General features: G+C 53.3%; 1 protein-coding gene across 1 annotated transcript in view; it reads right to left on the bottom strand.

The window, feature by feature from the left end:
• Positions 1-14,466, bottom strand: part of NUP62 (nucleoporin 62kDa) — a 22,373-nt gene extending 7,907 nt beyond the window's left edge. The window contains exon 1 of the mRNA XM_010849720.1: positions 13,893-14,466. The gene's annotated coding sequence lies outside the window, so the exon portion shown is untranslated. The remainder of the gene's footprint in view (positions 1-13,892) is intronic.
• Positions 14,467-17,286: the final 2,820 nt, after the last annotated feature.

Genomic DNA, 17,286 nt, shown 5'->3' on the forward strand with positions numbered 1-17,286 from the left:
CCCCTCTCTCCCTTGAGTCAAAGAAAACCCCTCTAAACCTCAGGGGATAGATGAGCCCAGAGAGCCTGTCCTGCAAGAATGGAAATCAGCCGATCGGGGCAAGCCGCCTGCTACCCAGACCTCAGCTGGGGCAGAGTTCAGCTGCTCCAGGTTCCAGAGCAGCGAGGCGGCCTGCGGGGTCCAACCAGAGCGCGGGGTGAAGCCACAGGAGAGGCTCCGAAGGGACAGGAAGACTCATCCAGGCTGTGGGGGGCGGGGGCAGACAGCACCAGGGGCCGGGCAGGAGCTGCTGGGGACCTGGGCCACTCCACCTGGCTCTTACCCAACCGCCCTGCCCGGTAGGACCAGCCAGTCCCAGGGGCTGGAAACAGAGCCCCGCTACCAGGCAGCTAGAGGCCCTTCCTCCTCCACAGCATGAGGTGTCCCCACTGGGAGGCAGGACAGAGACCAGGGAGAGGCAGTTTCCAGCTGCCCTCTCACCTCCTCAGGTGGCCGGGGCTCTGGTCCTGATTTCTGTGGGCCTGTGCCTCCGTGTGGACGGCACCCCGGAGGCCTCTCACCCTCCCAGGCATCAGACAAACAGGAGGCTTGCCTGCCTGCCTGCAGGGGACGGGGAGGAGGGTCTGTGGGAAGCCTGGCCCCTGTCCTGCCACCATGCCCCGCTCACATGAACAGATCCCCAAATGCCCCCGCACACCAACCCCCCAGGAGGCCTGCGCACACGTGTTCTACTCGTGGGTGTTTTTAAAAACAAAATTACATACTTTTTGTGAATAGTCTGCTCACGTGGTTCTATGTTCAAAAGATACAAGAGGGGTCTCCGTGGTCTCCCCTCACCCCCACAGCTACCTCTCTTCCCTGGAGACAAGCTTTCGGGTTTTTCGGGCCTCTTTCCAGACATTTTTGACACATTTAAGCAAATGCAGTCTGCACTCTCTCCCCCTGTACACACAAGGCTGCATGAGCCAGGAGCACTCTTTTTTGTACTGACAATATTTTAGAGGTCATTTTAAACAGGCTTATCATCCTCACCGGGGTTTCCAAGGTGGCACAGTCGTAAAGAATCCACCTGCCATAGCAGGAGACACAGGTTCGATCCCTGGGTCGGGAAGATACCCTGGAGAAGGGAATGGCTATTCACTCCAGTATTCTTGCAGAACTCCATGGACAGAGGAGCCTGGTGGGCGGCAGTCCAATGGGGTCGCAAACAGTCATGCACGACTGAGCACGCACACGTATCATCCTCACCAGATGGAGGAGGAAGCGCTCTCAGAAACCCCTCGGCTTCCTGCCCTTTGAACTGCCTCCAGCTGGTACAAAAAAGCTTCTTGGACCCAGAGGTTCTCAGCTATCTGGCTTCTCCTTTTCTTCCCTGGAAAACAGCCTCTCTACCCCAAGCAATCACCTCACCACTAATGAGCAATTACACTCTCCTTCTCACTTCTCACTCCTGAGGCCCAAACTTGCACCCGAAGGAGCTCAGGTGGTGGGAAATGGCAAATTTCCCCACAGGGAAAACAAATCAGGTTAGATGTGTGGAAAAGTCAGGACAGCCAGAGGGGTAGATTTTAAGGAAGATTCTAGAAACACTCTTAATATAATAGGACTAGACAAGATCTTGTTCTGGTACTGAAAGATTTTTCTCCCTCCACCTAAGTGCATTCAACATTTAAATTTTAATGGAACAATTAATACACCAGTCCTTTCTTTAAAATCTTGTTTTGGCTATCACTGACAAAGCCAAGAGTCCCCTGATCACTATCTGTCACTACTGGTCCCCACACCTGTGAGGTACTCAGGTGAAAAGCTGTCATATATCTCTTATCTACATACACTTGCACACGTGTTCACATCCAGAGGAAATACTTTTACTCACATGTTTTCTCTACTCCCAAGGGCTCATACTACGTGGGTCACTCCACAATTTGTAGTTTTCAACAGGCTTTTCATTCCTTACAGCTGCTGTAAACCAGTAAGCTGGAAGGAATGATAAATAAAATGTGGTATGACTAGACCATGTTCACCCATGCCTCTAACGATGGGCAAGTGAGTTCCAGAAAAACATCTACTTCTGCTTTATTGACTACGCCAAAACCTTTGAGTGTGTGGATCACAACAAACTGTGGAAAATTCTTCAAGAGATGGGAATACCAGACCACCTGATCTGCCTCCTGAGAAATCTGTATGCAGGTCAGGAAGCAACAGTTAGAACTGGACATGGAACAACAGACTGGTTTCATATCGGGAAAAGAGTACATCAAGGCTGCATACTGTCACCCTGCTTATTTAACATATATGCAGAGTACATCATGAGAAATGCTGGGCTGGATAAAGCACAAGCTGGAATCTAGATTGCCAGGAGAAATATCAATAACCTCAGATATGCAGATGATACATAGCACCTTTACGGCAAAAAGCGAAGAACTAAAGAATCTCTTGATGAAAGTGAAAGAGGAGAGTGAAAAAGTTGGCTTAAAGCTCCAACATTCAGAAAACTAAGATCATGGCATCTGGGCCCATCACTTCATGGCAAATAGATGGGGAAACAGTGGAAACAGTGGAAACAGTGACAGACTAATTTTTTGGGCTCCAAAATCACTGCAGATGGTGACTGCAGCCATGAAATTAAAAGACGCTCACTCCCTGGAAGAAAAGCTATGACTAACCTAGATAGCATATTAAAAAGCAAAGACATTACTTTGCTGACAAAGGTCCATCTAGTCAAAGCTATGGTTTTTCCAGTAGTCATGTATGGATGTGAGAGTTGGACTATAAAACAGGTGAGTGCCGAAGAATTGATGCTTTTGAACTGTGGTGTTAGAGAAGACTCTTGAGAGTCCCTTGACTGCAAGGAGAACCAGTCAATCCTAAAGGAAATCAGTCCTGAATATTCATTGGAAGGACTGATGCTGAAGCTGAAACCCCAATACTTTGGCCACGTGATGTGAAGAACTGACTCACTGGAAAAGACCCTGATGCTGGGAAAGATTGAAGGCAGGAAGGAGGAGAAGGGGACGACAGAGGATGAGATGGTTGGATGGCATCACCGACTCAATGGACATGAGTTTGAGTAAACTCTGGGAGTTGGTGATGGACAGGGAGGCCTGGCGTGCTGCGGTCCATGGGGTCACAAAGTCGGGTACAACTGAGCAACTGAAACAAACTACCAATGGGCATTTAGGACGCTTCTGGCTTTTCTTCACTATAAACAATGCTGCAACAAGCGCGCGCAGTCACGCTCTCAGGCACAGGCGCAGACACTTTTCCAGGGCAGATCCCCGAAGAGAAGCTACTGGCCACATATTTGCATCTTGGTTTTACTAGGGACAACCAAACTACTCTCCAACCTGCCTCTATCCACTTTATTCTAACTGGCAGTGCCCGAGACAACCATTTCCCTACAACCTGTCAGCACCTTGTTAGCAAAGTTCTGCCGATCTGATGTACCAACAGCATTTATTAAAAAATAATGATAAACGCACCAGCCATTCAGTGCTCTTATGTGCCACGTGTGTGGATAATCCATAAACATACCTCATTCATTCAGTCAACAAACATCCACTGAGACTTGGGACAAGACAGGCCTTGAACTGGGCAAACAAAAGACAATATGGCATGGCCGCCTGTCCTTAACACCCCAGTGTTATAAATGTGGTGAAGGAAAAGCCACTGGAAATGAAAACAGGTATTCACACAAACACTCGTGCGCAAATATTCTCAGCAGCATTACTCCCAAATGGCCAAAAGGTGCCCATGCGCCAACCTCTAAGTGCCCTTTGCCTCCGTCATGCCACTCCGGTCCCACAAGCCTTCCTGCTGCTCCTCACACATGCCGAGAGCACCCCTGCCCCAGGGCCTTTGCACCTGCTGCTCCGTGGAACACTCTCCCCACGGCGCCATGGCTTCCTCCCTTGCCTTCTTCAGGTTTTTGCTAAAATGTAAAGTGTCACCTGCTCAGCGACGTCTCCCTTGGCTGTCCTGAGGAAGCCAGCGCCACCTGAAACAAGGTACATTCCATTTACACATCTTGTTAGATGTATGTCTCCCCATTAGAAGAGGGCAGGAAGGGCAGGATTTGGGTCTGTGCTCTCCTCTGCTGTACCCCAACGTCTGGGACAGCTGCGGGCTCCTGCAGGCACTCCGCAAATGCTTGTTACCGAGTAAACAGGTCCAGGTTGCTTTTTGCCAGCTACCATTCCAAGTGCTCTTCATGTACTGATGATCGGTTTAGCTCTACAATGTTCCTACCGTGGGGTACGTACCATTAGCATCTCCTTTCTAGAGTTAAGAAACCTGCTCAGCGTCAACATAAATGTCAAAGTCAGGGTCAAACAAGGTCCCGGCCCTCAGATAATTCAGAGCTTACTGAGGGTAACAAAGAATCAGATTATCGGATGGCATGGTAGACACCGTGCAAGGGCTTTGGTGAGAACCTACTAGAAGCTCAGGGGAGGGACAAGGACACTGTCCTAGAGAAGGAAAGGGTGTTTAAATCTGTTTTGAAGGATGTGGAGGAGTTAGGGTGAGAAGAGGTTAGATCAGTAGCTCATTCCAGGTCAAAGCTCAGACGGCCAAGGGTCTGCTGCCTTGAGGAACAGTGGAAAATGCCCTGTGTCAAAACCACGGGATGCCAAAGAAGGTATACCAATAGCTGGTAAGCACAGGGAAAGCATCCTTAGCCACTGGGAAATGCAAATCAAAACCAGGAGATACCAGCTCACGGATGCCACTGCTGCTGCTAAGTCGCTTCAGTCGTGTCTGACTCTGTGTGACCCCATAGACGGCAGTCCACCAGGCTCTGCCGCCCCTGGGATTCTCCAGGCAAGAACACTGGAGCGGGTTGCCATTTCCTTCTCCAGTGCATGAAAGTGAAAAGTGAAAGTGAAGTCGCTCAGTCAGGTCTGACTCTTAGCGACCCCATGGACTGTAGCCTACCAGACTCCTCCGTCCATGGGATTTTCCAGGCAAGAGTACTGGAGTGGGGTGCCACTGCCTTCTTCTACAGATGCCACTAGGATGCCAATAATAAAGAAGGTGGGTAACAGCAAGCCTGGTGAGGGTGGGGCAATTTGAACCCTCATTCATCACCAGTGGGGGTGTACGACGGGGCAGCCACTTTGGAAAACAGTCTGGCAGTTCCTTAAACATACAGTTGGCCTATGATCCAGCAATTACATCCCTAGACCTCTCCCAAGAGAAATGAAAACATACACCCATACAAAACTAGCACACAAATATTCTGTAACAGCAAAAAGTAAAAACAACCCAAATGACCATCAGTTGATGAGTGGATAAAATGGAATATTATACAGTCTTTAAAAAACCCTATTGATATATGCTATAAAACGGATGAACCTAAAAAACTAGACTCCTACTGTATGATCCGATTCACACGAAATGCCCGTTACAGGAGTATCTACAGAGACAGAGAACAGAGGAGAGGCTACCTAGGGATGGGGGCATGGGGAGTGCCTGCTAAGAGGTATAAGGTATCTTTCTGGAGTGATAAAAATGTTCCAAAATTACATTGTGGTAATAGGTTCACAACTCTCAATGTACTAAAACCCACTGAATTTATACAGTTTAATAAATGGATGTGAATTATGCACTATTTCAATAAAGCCATTAAATAAACCAACCAAGCACAGGATGCCAGGGAGGGGCTGGGCAGAGATGCTTCTAAAGGCGGGACTGTGCTTTTTTCTGGGGATGAGTGAAGCTGGTTGAGAACAGGCTGGGGAGGAGACTGGAGCCTAAAAGCTCCAGTCAGCTGAGGCCAGCAGGGGACTCCAGTGGAAACACAGCCTGGAGCAGAGAGACCACTCAGACAAGACTCGGAGAGGGAGACTTGCCAGGGCCAGGGGCTTTATGGGCCCCACAGGTGGACACATGTGTGCGTGCAGCTAGACAGAAATCCACAGCCCTGTGCTCCCCCTGCCCAGCCTCTCTCCTGCAACCGACACCCGAGTCCCAGGGGAGAGGCAGTCGCCATGGAGATGGTTTCTCTGGGAACCAAGTAAAAACCACCAGAGGTGGGGGGCGGGGTGGCTATGACTGAGATTAGAACCAGCCACAGCCCCTACCTGTCCCTGGCTGGCAGTCGCCGCACCAACCGCTGGACATTTATCCTGTGCCTCGTCTGCAGTGCTTTACTTGTGCTGTTGAGTGTGTGTGCTAAGTCGTGTCCCGCTCCTCTGGCAACCCTATGGACTGTACCCACCAGGCTCCCTTGTCCATTAGATTTCCCAGATAGGAATACTGGAGTGGGCTGCCATCTCCTCCTCCACGGGATCTTCCTGACTTAGGGACTGAACCCACGTCTCCTGCATTGGCAAGTAGATTCCTTACCACTCAGTCACCTGGGAAACCTTTACCTGTACCGACTACAACCCAAAGAGCGGAACCACCAGAGTTTCCATCTCACAGATGGGCAAAATGGAGTGGAGAGAACTTCAGTAACTTGCCCAGAGTCGCCCAGACGGCAGCAATGACTGAGGCCGTCTGGCCCCAGAGCTGAACCGGGGCCTCGGGAGCCTCTCCAGAGGGGCCTTTCCCACCGCCACACAACGCCCCCTTGCATGCTACGCCCAGTACCCCTTCCTGTTCCCTGACGTCATCCCAAGCCATCTCGTCACCTTCCAGACTAGTTCAGTGGTTCGGGTTTCACTCCAGAATCCAGTTCAGTGCTGCCTGTTTCCCCCACTGCAGGCTAGACACCTAGAGACCTGGAGGACGGGGGGCTCAGCCGCTCTTTCCTGCCCCCCGCTCCCCGCCCTGGAGTCTGCTCCTGCTCTGGGTGGGAGTGGGCAGGAGGAAGGGGACAAAGGGCTCTTGAGCAAACCTAACAGGGCTGAGGTCCAGGGCCCTGCTGGCCCGCGAACATCCCCACGGGGCAGTCCCCACGGGTCTGTGGGGGGCCTGGGAGGTCTCCCCGCTGAGCTCCCCTGCCCCGGCCTCCACCCCTGCCCCATTTCCCCAGCTCTCCCAGTGACCGGCCATCCAGCACTGCTGGCCGCCTTCATCTCGGCCTTGCTCCTCTGCTCTGAGCTCGAGGACCCCAGGGGTACATGTACCCAGGGAGGGGTACAGGCTGCCCCCACTCCCGTCCCCCATCGGGCAGGACAAGCCTCTCTGCTGAGAGAGGGAAGAGTAGCTCTGACAGCCGCCTGGTGCTCACCTGCTGGGCACAAACAACTCCACGGACGCACCGGGCAAGGCCACGCAGACCGCTGGATCACTGCACAGCTCAACACAGACCAGAACACAAATGCTGTCCAAAGCACAAAAATGACCAACCACCACTCCTGACTCAGAGCTGACAGCCGCTTCTTCACTCAGCACAGCACTGGCTCCACGGATAACTGACGCTGGCCACAGACGCCCCTGCTCCCTGCTGGCCTCTGATCCAGAGCGAAACTTGCCTCCCTGAACCCTCCCCAGTCACTCAGCCCAGCCCAGCCCCTACCTGAGATGCCCCGTGGGCCCCCAGGGTGGGCACCCCCAACTGCAACAAGCAGGAAACCCAAATTGTTTAACTACAAGTGTCCGTGGTGGCATCTGGTTGGGGTATGGATGGCTGACGGAGGCCCCCAACCCTCCCAGATGACTCTTAGAGACCCCTTTCCCTGCTCCCCACAAACACTGCCCCTCACGTCTTTACACAGGACCTGGCAGTGTCTGAGCAAGGCTGGCACCCTCTCAACCTGGGTCAGGCCAGCAGGTGACCCTGCCCTGAGAATTCTCAGTTTCTTTTGGTCCCTGCCCTGGCAGAGAAGGACATATTTTTGGGGTGTGTGATGGGGTGACTCTGCACGCAAAGGTCAGGAGGGCCCTTGGCCCCCACCTCTCCACACTCATAGTTCACCAGGGTTTCTGTGAGTGACTCACCAACCTTTTAAAACTTGGACCTTGTGGAAAAGTCTGTTTCTCATTTCTGTAAAACTTGAAGCTCCGCACCGCCAGGCTGGCACGCGTGCCTGCGGGGCTGGCGTCATCCGAGACCCTTCCGCACTCTCTCGGGTCCTCCGCCCTGCTCCCGTCCCTGCTCCGCTGATGCAGCACACGGGTGTGCGGGGCCCTGCTTAAGGGCACACGGGGAGAAGTGAGTGTCCCGAGGGCCAGGGTACTGTGTTGCCAACTACCTTCAGTTTGCCCTGTCCAGTCTCTGCATGCATGTGAGGAGGGGCACCCCAGGGCTGGCGGCCTGCAGCTCTCAGATGAGGAAAATGAGGCTCTGAGAGGGAGGCGTGGTGGGATGGATACGTCCCCATCCTAATCCTTAGCATCTGTGAGTATGTTACCCTATATGGTCAAAGGGACTTTACAGACGTTACATTCAGGATCTTGAGGTGAAGACACTATCCTGGATTACTGGGGTGTGCCCCAGAGTGCTCACAAGGGCCCAAAGACAAGGAAACGGATTCTCCCCTAGAGCCTTGAGAACAGGAGTCCCCAGCCCCCGGGCCATGGTCTTGAACCAGCCCGTGGCCTGTTAGCACCAGCCCGTGGCCTGTTAGCACCAGCCCGCACAGTGGGAGATGAGGGGCTGTTCTCCACGAAACCTGTCCCGGTGCCTAGAAGACTGGGATCACTGTTCCAGGAAGACTCTTTTATTAGACTGCCGGTCTCCAGAATGGAAAAGGAATCGATGTGTGTTGTCTGAAACCACTAAGAGAAGGGGCTTTGGCGGACTCTGAGCCGCCAGGCCACGTGGCAGACCTGTGCTGTGTGTCTGGCCCCAGCACTGCCCTTTCCCCAGCTGAACTGGCCTTGGCCTTCCTGTCCTTGTTTGCCAGGACGCCCACTCCCAACCCTTGCTCCTGGCCTGCATGATCGAGACAGCTGCCCGAGGGCCTCTTCAGGGAACACAGAATTGAACTCCCCAGTTTCTGTGCCTCAGCAACTCATTTTAAAAAGGAACTGATGTGAGGGCTTCCCTGGTGGCTCAGTAGTAAAGAATCCGCCTTCAGAGGCAGGAGACACGGGTTCAGTCCCTGGTCCGGGAAGATCCCACATGCCCAGGAGTAACTTGGCCCACTCGCCCCAATTACTGAGCCCACACGCCCCAGAGCCCATGCCCCTCAACGAGAAGCCACCGCAACGAGAAACCCATGCCCTGCAACGAAGAGCACCCCCCCGCCACTGCAACTAGAGAAAAGCCTGCACAGCAACAAAGACCCAGCAAAGCCAAAATCAGAACTGACGCGGGACTTTCCTGGTGTCCAGTGGGTGGCACTCTGCTCCCATCGCAGGGGGGTGGAGCATGGGTTCAATCCCCGGTTGGGGAACTGAGAGCCTGCATGCTTCGAGGCGCAGCCAGGCAAAAAAGTTCTGATGCCTTGTGAGGCCACAGCAGAAGGCTGGGGGCTGTGTGGAACAGTTCCTGGGAATGAGGAGGTCCTGACTTATCCTCTAAGTGCTCAGGGAAACAGTCAGGCACACAGACATCTGCTTTCGAGGGGCTCTGAAAGCAGAATGAAGTGTGGTAGGAACAGGAAGAGAAACGACCACAGGCTGGCCATAGTGCCGGGCTTTACCTACAGCATTTCACACAATCTTCTCAGCACCCACGTCTTGGAGAGAAATAATGCTCACACTTAGGCAGGCAGGCCCCGTTCTAGGAATTTTGCATACATTTACGTATTTAATCCTCACAATAAGCCTATGAGGTGGGTCATCTTATCCCCATTTTATGGATGAGGAAACTGAGTCACACAGAGAAGATGCCACCTGCTGAGGGTCAAAGAAGAAGCGGAGTTGGAGCGTGAACCTAGCAGGCTGACTCCAGAGACAATGCTCTGAGCCACCTTTCCTTGATCAAAAGGCCAAGGCGCTACCGGAGCCACTTGTAAGAACGCAGCGGAAGCCCAACAGTCAGGGCCACATCGGCACCCTTGGCGAAGATCAGGTGATGTGGGCATGGGACTGAAACTTGGGTCCATCTGATGGAAACCCGGTGCCTCTTCCATCACACCAGGCTGTCACCGTGACTGGGAAAGCAGTGGGTTCTGAGATAGAACAGGCAAGGAGGGTCTCCTTTGGCGCAGGGGGGCTTGGGGAGGGGCAGGTGGCAACCAACAGAAACTGACAGCAGTAAGCAGCAGCAGACTTGAGGTGAAGGTCCAGGTCTGGCGGCCTCCCAGCAAGCTATGTCCCAAGCTGGGGGTCAGGGACCCCACACGTCTGAGAGGAGACAGGCTCTCCCTGGGGCCTGCAGGCCCTTGGGAGGTGTGTGGCGGGTCAGCGCTCTAACCAGCAATGTGGCCCTGCACAATCCCTCTTGCCTCCCCGGGCCTCCGCCTTGCCCCCTGCAAGCCCCGCGGGTCAGCCTCTGTGATCTGAGCCCCTTCTTGGCATCGAGCCTGATTCCCAGGGTACTGCACAGGCTCTCCTTCCTCCTTCCTAATCCCCTCCCTTACTGGACTGGGGCGTCTCCCCAATCCAGGGTTTCGCTAATCGTTGCCAGGTGTGCAACCGGCCCCCAGAGAATGCCCCCCACTCCCCCTCCCCATCAAAGAGCCGGGGTGACGCAACCTGCCTGCAACCACCGCCTCACTCCCCAAGCATGGCTCCTCCGCAATGAAAAAGAGTCCCCAGCAGCCCCACCCAGGCTCCCAGCCTCAGCCCAGGAGCTGAAGGGCGCAGCGGGCAGCTGGACCCCAAATACTTGGCCAAGCTCGGGAAGGCGGAGTCATCTGAGTCCCAGAGGGCCCATGGATCCAGATCAGGGGTGGGTGTGGGGAGAGGGCGCAGCGTGCCAAGACCCGGGCTCCCAGACACCGCTGATGACCCGCTGCCCAGAAGATGGAATAGGCTGGGAAGGGCTAGGAGCGCAGTGTGCTTGCTGGCACCCGCTCTGCAGGACTGAGTCAGGCTGCGTGGGCAGGGTGATTGGCACCAGGACTCAGTTCTGCGGGACCCAGCTGAAGAGAGAAAGAGGCACACGGGGCAGGGACCGCGGCGTACCCAGGGTCTTCTCAGATACTAAGTTCATTCTCAAGTTATTAACTGTCTAACCTGACCATCCTCTCAAAACCCCATAGTCCCAGTCTATGCTGCTGCTAAGTCGCTTCAGTCGTGACCGACTCTGTGCGACCCTATGGACAGCAGCCCACCAGGCTCCTCCATCCACAGGATTCTCTAGGCAAGAATCCTGTGGATGGAGGAGTTGCCATTTCCTTCTCCAAGTCCCAGTCTATGAGACAAAACTAAAGAGGAACAGTTCACAGAATACCCAACCTGCACTCTTCAGAAACATCAAAGTCACAGGAGACAAGAAAAGTCTGAAAAGCCTCCACAGACCAGAGGTTGCAGAGGAGACGTGAAAACTAAGTGTAACTCGGCATCCTGGGGGGATCCTGAAAAGAAGGGGTTGGGGAACAACAGGTGAAATCAGAAGATGGGGTGGGCGAGGGGGTAGGTCACAGAAACAGACTGACATTGCCTCCCGAGTTGTGACAAACACCAGTGTAACACAAGATGCCCACGGGAGGGGGAGGCTGTGTGAGGGGCTCCTCGGGAACTCTGTATTGTCTTGGCAGCTTTGTGGTCAATCTACAGTTACTCCAAAATAAAAGTTTATTTAAAGAAAAATACTCCACCTAATCCGCCAGTTATAATCTAGACGAGAAGGCTGGGGGATGACTGTCCCCCCTCACTGCCAGCAGCCTGTCCATGGCTTCCCCTAATCCCACCAGCTAGTACTCAACACTGAGGAGTGGAAGTCAGTCCTTACTTAAAACACCTTTAGAAGCACTACTGCTGGGCACCGGACATAAAACATATCCACCTTAATAATAACAATGAACCCCTTATGTAACACCTTACTCTGTGCCAGGCACTTGTCTAAGGGCACCTGACGTGGATTAATTCATTTAATCCTCAAAACAGTACTAAGAAATAGGTACTGTCGATGGCCACATACATTGGCCATCAGCATGTTTCTATTAACTCAACTCCATATTTGATTCTCGAACTATTCATGGAAAGCAAGACACATGGAAGGGAAATTGCCAGTAAGCTAGTTAAGTGGGGTGTAGTCAGGGGCTGAATCCAACAACTTGGCTCCAGAGTCCGTGCCCTTAAACATTACTCTGTTACCTCAGTAAAAAACATAGCCCCTATAGGGCAAGAGCTCAAATACTGGCAGAGTGGATAAAGTAAGTGGTCAGATCCCAAAGACTTCCGGTATGCAAGAGTAGCCTGTATTAGGGATGCAATATACAATAAACCTAATTAATACCACCATACGTTGTGTATGAAAGCTGTTACAAATCCTAAGAGTTCTCATCACAAGGAAAACAGGATGTATTCTTTTCTATTTCTTCAGTTTTGTATCTGTAGGAGATAATGTTCACTACACTTACTAATCAATTTATGAGGTATGTTCAATCAAATCACTATGCTGTATGCCTTAAGCTTACCCAGTGCTACATGTCAATCATATCCCAGTAAATCTGGAAGAAAAAAAAAAGCATCTGAACTTAGAGGAAGAAAAAAACAAGCCTGGATGTCTTTATTCTCAGATAACTCTCAAGATCAAGGTCCCCTGTCTTCTCTGGATCTTGATTCAGTCTCATAAGCACCAGGAAAAGCTCAACTCCAGCTGTAATGTCCTGCTGTGGATGAACGGAGGTGGGGAGAGGAGGGGTTTCTGCAGCACAGGAAAGACCCACAACCACTTGGGCTGGGAGGGGATGGCTAGGAAGTCCCATCTCTTTGAGCAATGGATTACAGATCTTCCTATTTCTGGCAGACCTGCACGACTGATGGTGGGGTGGGGGGAGCTGAGGTAGAGGACAGTCTGAAAGGGAGCCTAGGTGGGGGCTATGGAAAAAGAAGGAACCAACTGGCCTCAAAGGAATGCTGAGGATAAGCGTTGAGGGTAGGTGCGCAGGAGACACAGAGAAGATATCGGGCCTGAGGGCGAAAACTGACTCCCTGCACCAAGATGGGGCTGAGCGTCCATGTTGTGAATGGGAAAGGCCGGGATGGCTGGGAAATACCTTGGAGGAGGTAAAGGAGACACAAGGATGACCTTTTAGCAAGTGCTGTATGGTCTAGCGTCTGGGGTTCCTGCCAGCGGGGTCGGAAAGGGTGACACCAGGCCCCAGGGTTCCTTCCTGCTCACAATAAGAGGTTGAGAGAGCATGTATGAAGTGGGCTCTCAAGTTTCACAGGCATCGACTCATTTCATTCTCACAAATGACCCCACCAGGTAGAGTTGATTATTCTCCGCGTTTTACAGATAGTCTCCTATCTAGGCTGCTAGAGAATTCAGGTCATTTGCCCAAGGCCACCTTCGCCGGCCTGTGATTTGAATGGAGCGCGCTCTGTGACTCATACCAGGTTCTAAGCCACAGGAAAGGTTCTGAGTGGGACGGCAGTTGAAGGATGGAGAGTAGCATGTGGCTGGCCGGAAATTCGCGAAGCAGGGGAAAGCAAAGGAGAAATGAACTGGCGCGAGTCTCAGGGAAGAGGGGTTACCGAGTCACCAGAATCAGAGGGAGCAGAGGGCCGGACCTCAGAGTCAGAGAGAACGGAGGGTCGGAACCCCCGGAGTCGGGAGAAAAGCGGGGCTAGAGATAGCCACGGGTAAAAGGAAGGAGAGGCCTGAACCCCCGGGATCGAAAGCCAGGATCCGATCCCCGAGGGCAGGGGTGCAGGCCCGCCTCCGGGTTGGGGCCACGCGGGGCGGGGCGCGGAAGGATCCGCGCAGGCCGTGCTGCGCCGCCCGCGGTATATCTGTGTCCAGTCCCCGGGGCCGCCTCATTCCCCACCCTCAGATCACGGGCTCTCCTCACTCTACTGCCACGCCGCCTCCGCCCGCGTACCCCCGGCCATGGCTCTGTAGCCGCGACCCCTCTGTGCCCCCGGCCAGTCTCCGCGCTCACCGCGCCTGCGCTCTCCGCTCCTGCCTTCTCTCTTCAGCCGAGGCCGCCGCCGCCTCTCCTTTGCGCAGCCATGGAGTGAGTAACCGCTCGCCCCTCCCTCTCCAACCGCCTTTCCCGCCCTTTCGAAGCTCGCGGCCCTCGCGACCGAGCCTGGGGGGGTGGGGAGACTGAGGAATCACGGTCGCGCAGGCGCAGAAGAGGGAAGGCGAGCGGTCTCGCGCGACCGAGCATGCGCACTTGGGCGGGTGCGTTCTTCCAGACAATTGGTGTTTAAAGAAGAGAGCCACGTGCGTGTGCGCCTGCGCACTAGTTCCCAGACGCGGTGGCTTCCCCCCATCCCCGCCCTGACCGTCTGCGAGCGATTGCTCATGCGCAGCTGTCCACCTGAGGCTGTATTTTTTTTGCGCAAAGGGCGGTCATTAAGCAGCCGCACATGCGCACTGGTCTCCAGGAGGGCGGTTGCCTGAGGTAACTGTGGCGCGGCTTGGGAGATGGCGCATGCGCTATAGCCTTCAGCGAGAGATCCGCCTCCCACTTTGCTCAGGCGCCGAGCTCATCTTCCCTCCCTTTCATTCAGGCACCTGCTGGGGCGGGGACTGGTTTAGATTGACAGGGGAGAAGGCGGGGATTAGAAACGACCGGTTTAGGGGATGGAGCTAGGATAAGAGGCGTCGCCGAGGACGAGGTTGGGGCGGGGTTACCCATTGTGGAAGGGGCGGGGCTAACGAAACCTTTTGCAGAGGGGGGTGGGGTTTCTGCCTGAGAAAGAGGCGGGGCCTCTGGGGAATCATCGGGGAGGGGTGGAGCTAAAATAAATCGTGGGGGCGGGACTTCGAGAGGCAGTGGAGATCAGCCCCAAAATTCAAAGGGAGAACTGCGATTTGAACGGATAACTTTGACGACCGGTCGGGACAAGGGGGAATTCCCATGGGAACAGATTTGAGCTGGAATCTAGGGAGGGTGTGGGGCCTAAAAGTTATATTTTAGAGGAAGAGATGTGACTGGAAGAAAATTCCCCTGGGATTGAGTGTGGGTTTTGTTTTGTTTTTTAATGAAAGGGAATATTATGGGGTGAGTGGGAAGGACTTTAAGGAAATTTCCCTGGGAGACCATTAGGTTTCTGTATTGGAAGGATTGGGTCTTGGGAATTCTGAGAAATAAGCCAAACGTAAAGAGAATTCCCTTGGGAGTGGGTGGGGCTCAGATACTGGGAAAGGACAGGTTTAGAATTCTGAAAGGATGAGGAATCCTGGGATTCTGCGGGCGTGGTTTGATTTCCCTGTGGCTTTGGCAATAGCAGGTGAGGCTGATCCTGACCCACTCACTTTTGTGTCACACTTGCAGGCCCTCCACTTTTGCCTTGGTGCCTGTCTTCGCCCAGCTGAGCAACCTCCAGAGCCTCCTTCCAGCTGTTGGTGCAGCCTCTTCCATTGCCGTCGGTGCCCAGCGCCCGTGCTGCAGCCATGTCACTCCTGGCGACCCTGGGGCTGGAGCTGGACAGGACCCTGCTCCCGGCTAGCGGGCTGGGCTGGCTCGTAGACTATGGGAAACTCCCCCTGGCCCCTGCCCCTCTGGGCCCCTATGAGGTCCTTGGGGGAGCCCTGGAGGGCGGGCTTCCAGGGGGGGGAGAGCCCCTGGCAGGTAAGAGTAGGTGAAGAATGGAGGTGGGGTGAGCTAGGGGGAGAGGGAGAAGAAAGAAGAATTCATTCATTTGATAAGTTTTTTTTAATGAGTACCTGTAATAGGGCTTCCCCAATGGCTCAGCAGGTCAAGAATCTGCCTGCAGTTCGGGGGACACAGGAGACATAGGTTCAATCCCTGGGTTGGGAAGAAAGCCTGGAGGAGGAAGTGGCAACCCACGCCAGCCTGGAAAATCCCATGGATAGAGGAGCCTGGTGGGCTACAGTATATGGGGTCACAAAAAGTTGGACATGGCTTGAAAAGTTGAACAACTAAGCAACAACAACAGCATAATATGTCAGGCACTGTTTTAGGGGACACAGCTGGGAACAAGACTGACATGATCCCTGCCTTCTTGGAGCACACACTCTACTGGGAAGCCACGCAGGAGACAAATTATATGATGCATGGGAATAAGTGGGAAGCACTTAGCTGAGTTTAAAAATGGCAATGAGAAAAAAAAAAAATGACAACGAGGACAAGTTTGGTGGGGGGAGCCAAGAAACCCTCTCCAAGTCAGTAACATTTTGGCTGAGACCTAAGGAATGGTAAGGAATGACCCATAAAAAGACCCAAGGGAAGAGCTTTTCAGGTGCAGGAAACAGCACAGGCAGAGCCCCTGAAGCAGGAATTATTTTATTCATTGCGTGCATGGGTGCTAAGTCGCCAAATCGTGTCTATGGACTGTAGCCCACCAGGCTCCTCTCTCTGTCCATGGTATTCTCCAGGCGAGAATACAGGAGTGGGTTGCCATGCCCTCCTCCAGGAGATACTCACGACCCAGGGATCGAACCTGCATCTCTTACATTTCCTGCATTGGCAGGTGGGTTCTTAACTTCTACCACCACCTGGGAAGCCCATTTTATTCATTGGTGGTGATTTGATCGCTAAGTTGTGTCTGACTCTTGTGACCCCATGAACTGTAGCCCACCAGGCTCCTCTGTCCATGGCATTTTCCAGGCAAGAATACTGGAGCAGGTTGCCATTTCCTCCTCCAGGGGATCTTCCCGACCCAGGAATCAAACCTGGGTCTCCTGCGTTGCAGGCAGATTCTTTACCAACTGAGCTATGAGGGAAGTGTATCCCAAATGCTTGGTACATAGTAGGGTTTCAATAATTAAAGATGAAACAGGGTGTGTTTACATGTGATCTAGTTTGCCATTTATAATAAACTAGAGAGTAAATCAAGAAACCAGAGATGCAGGGTAATCAGTAAGGAGGATGTTGGAACAGTTGAAGAAATGGCTGGTTGACTGTTTTCTCATTTGGGTCATTGATGGTTGTTGGTTAACGGGTTGGTTAGATGTTTGGTTTATTGATTGGTTGGTTGGCTGGTCTGTTGACTGGTTTGATGATTTGTTGATTGGCTAGCTGGCTGGCTGGTGGTTTAACTCAATGAATGGGATGAATGAGGTGGGCATGAGTGAGACCTGGTTGGGTGGAGGATTAGGAAATCAAGGAGCTTTCTGTCCCTCTGCAATCCTCCAGGAGACGGCTTCTCTGACTGGATGACCGAACGGGTCGACTTTACAGCCCTGCTCCCTCTGGAGCCCCCCTTGCCCTCAGGTGCCCTCCCCCCACCTTCCCCACCCCCACCCTGACCTGGAAGCTATGGCCTCCCTGCTCAAGAAGGAGCTGGAGCAGATGGAAGACTACTTCCTCGATGCCCCTCTGCTCCCACCATCCTCCCCACCTCCGCCGCCGCCGCCGCCGC

This window comes from Bison bison, unplaced genomic scaffold, assembly GCF_000754665.1.
Source record: "Bison bison bison isolate TAMUID 2011002044 unplaced genomic scaffold, Bison_UMD1.0 scf7180017864285, whole genome shotgun sequence".
Lineage (NCBI taxonomy): Eukaryota > Metazoa > Chordata > Mammalia > Artiodactyla > Bovidae > Bison > Bison bison.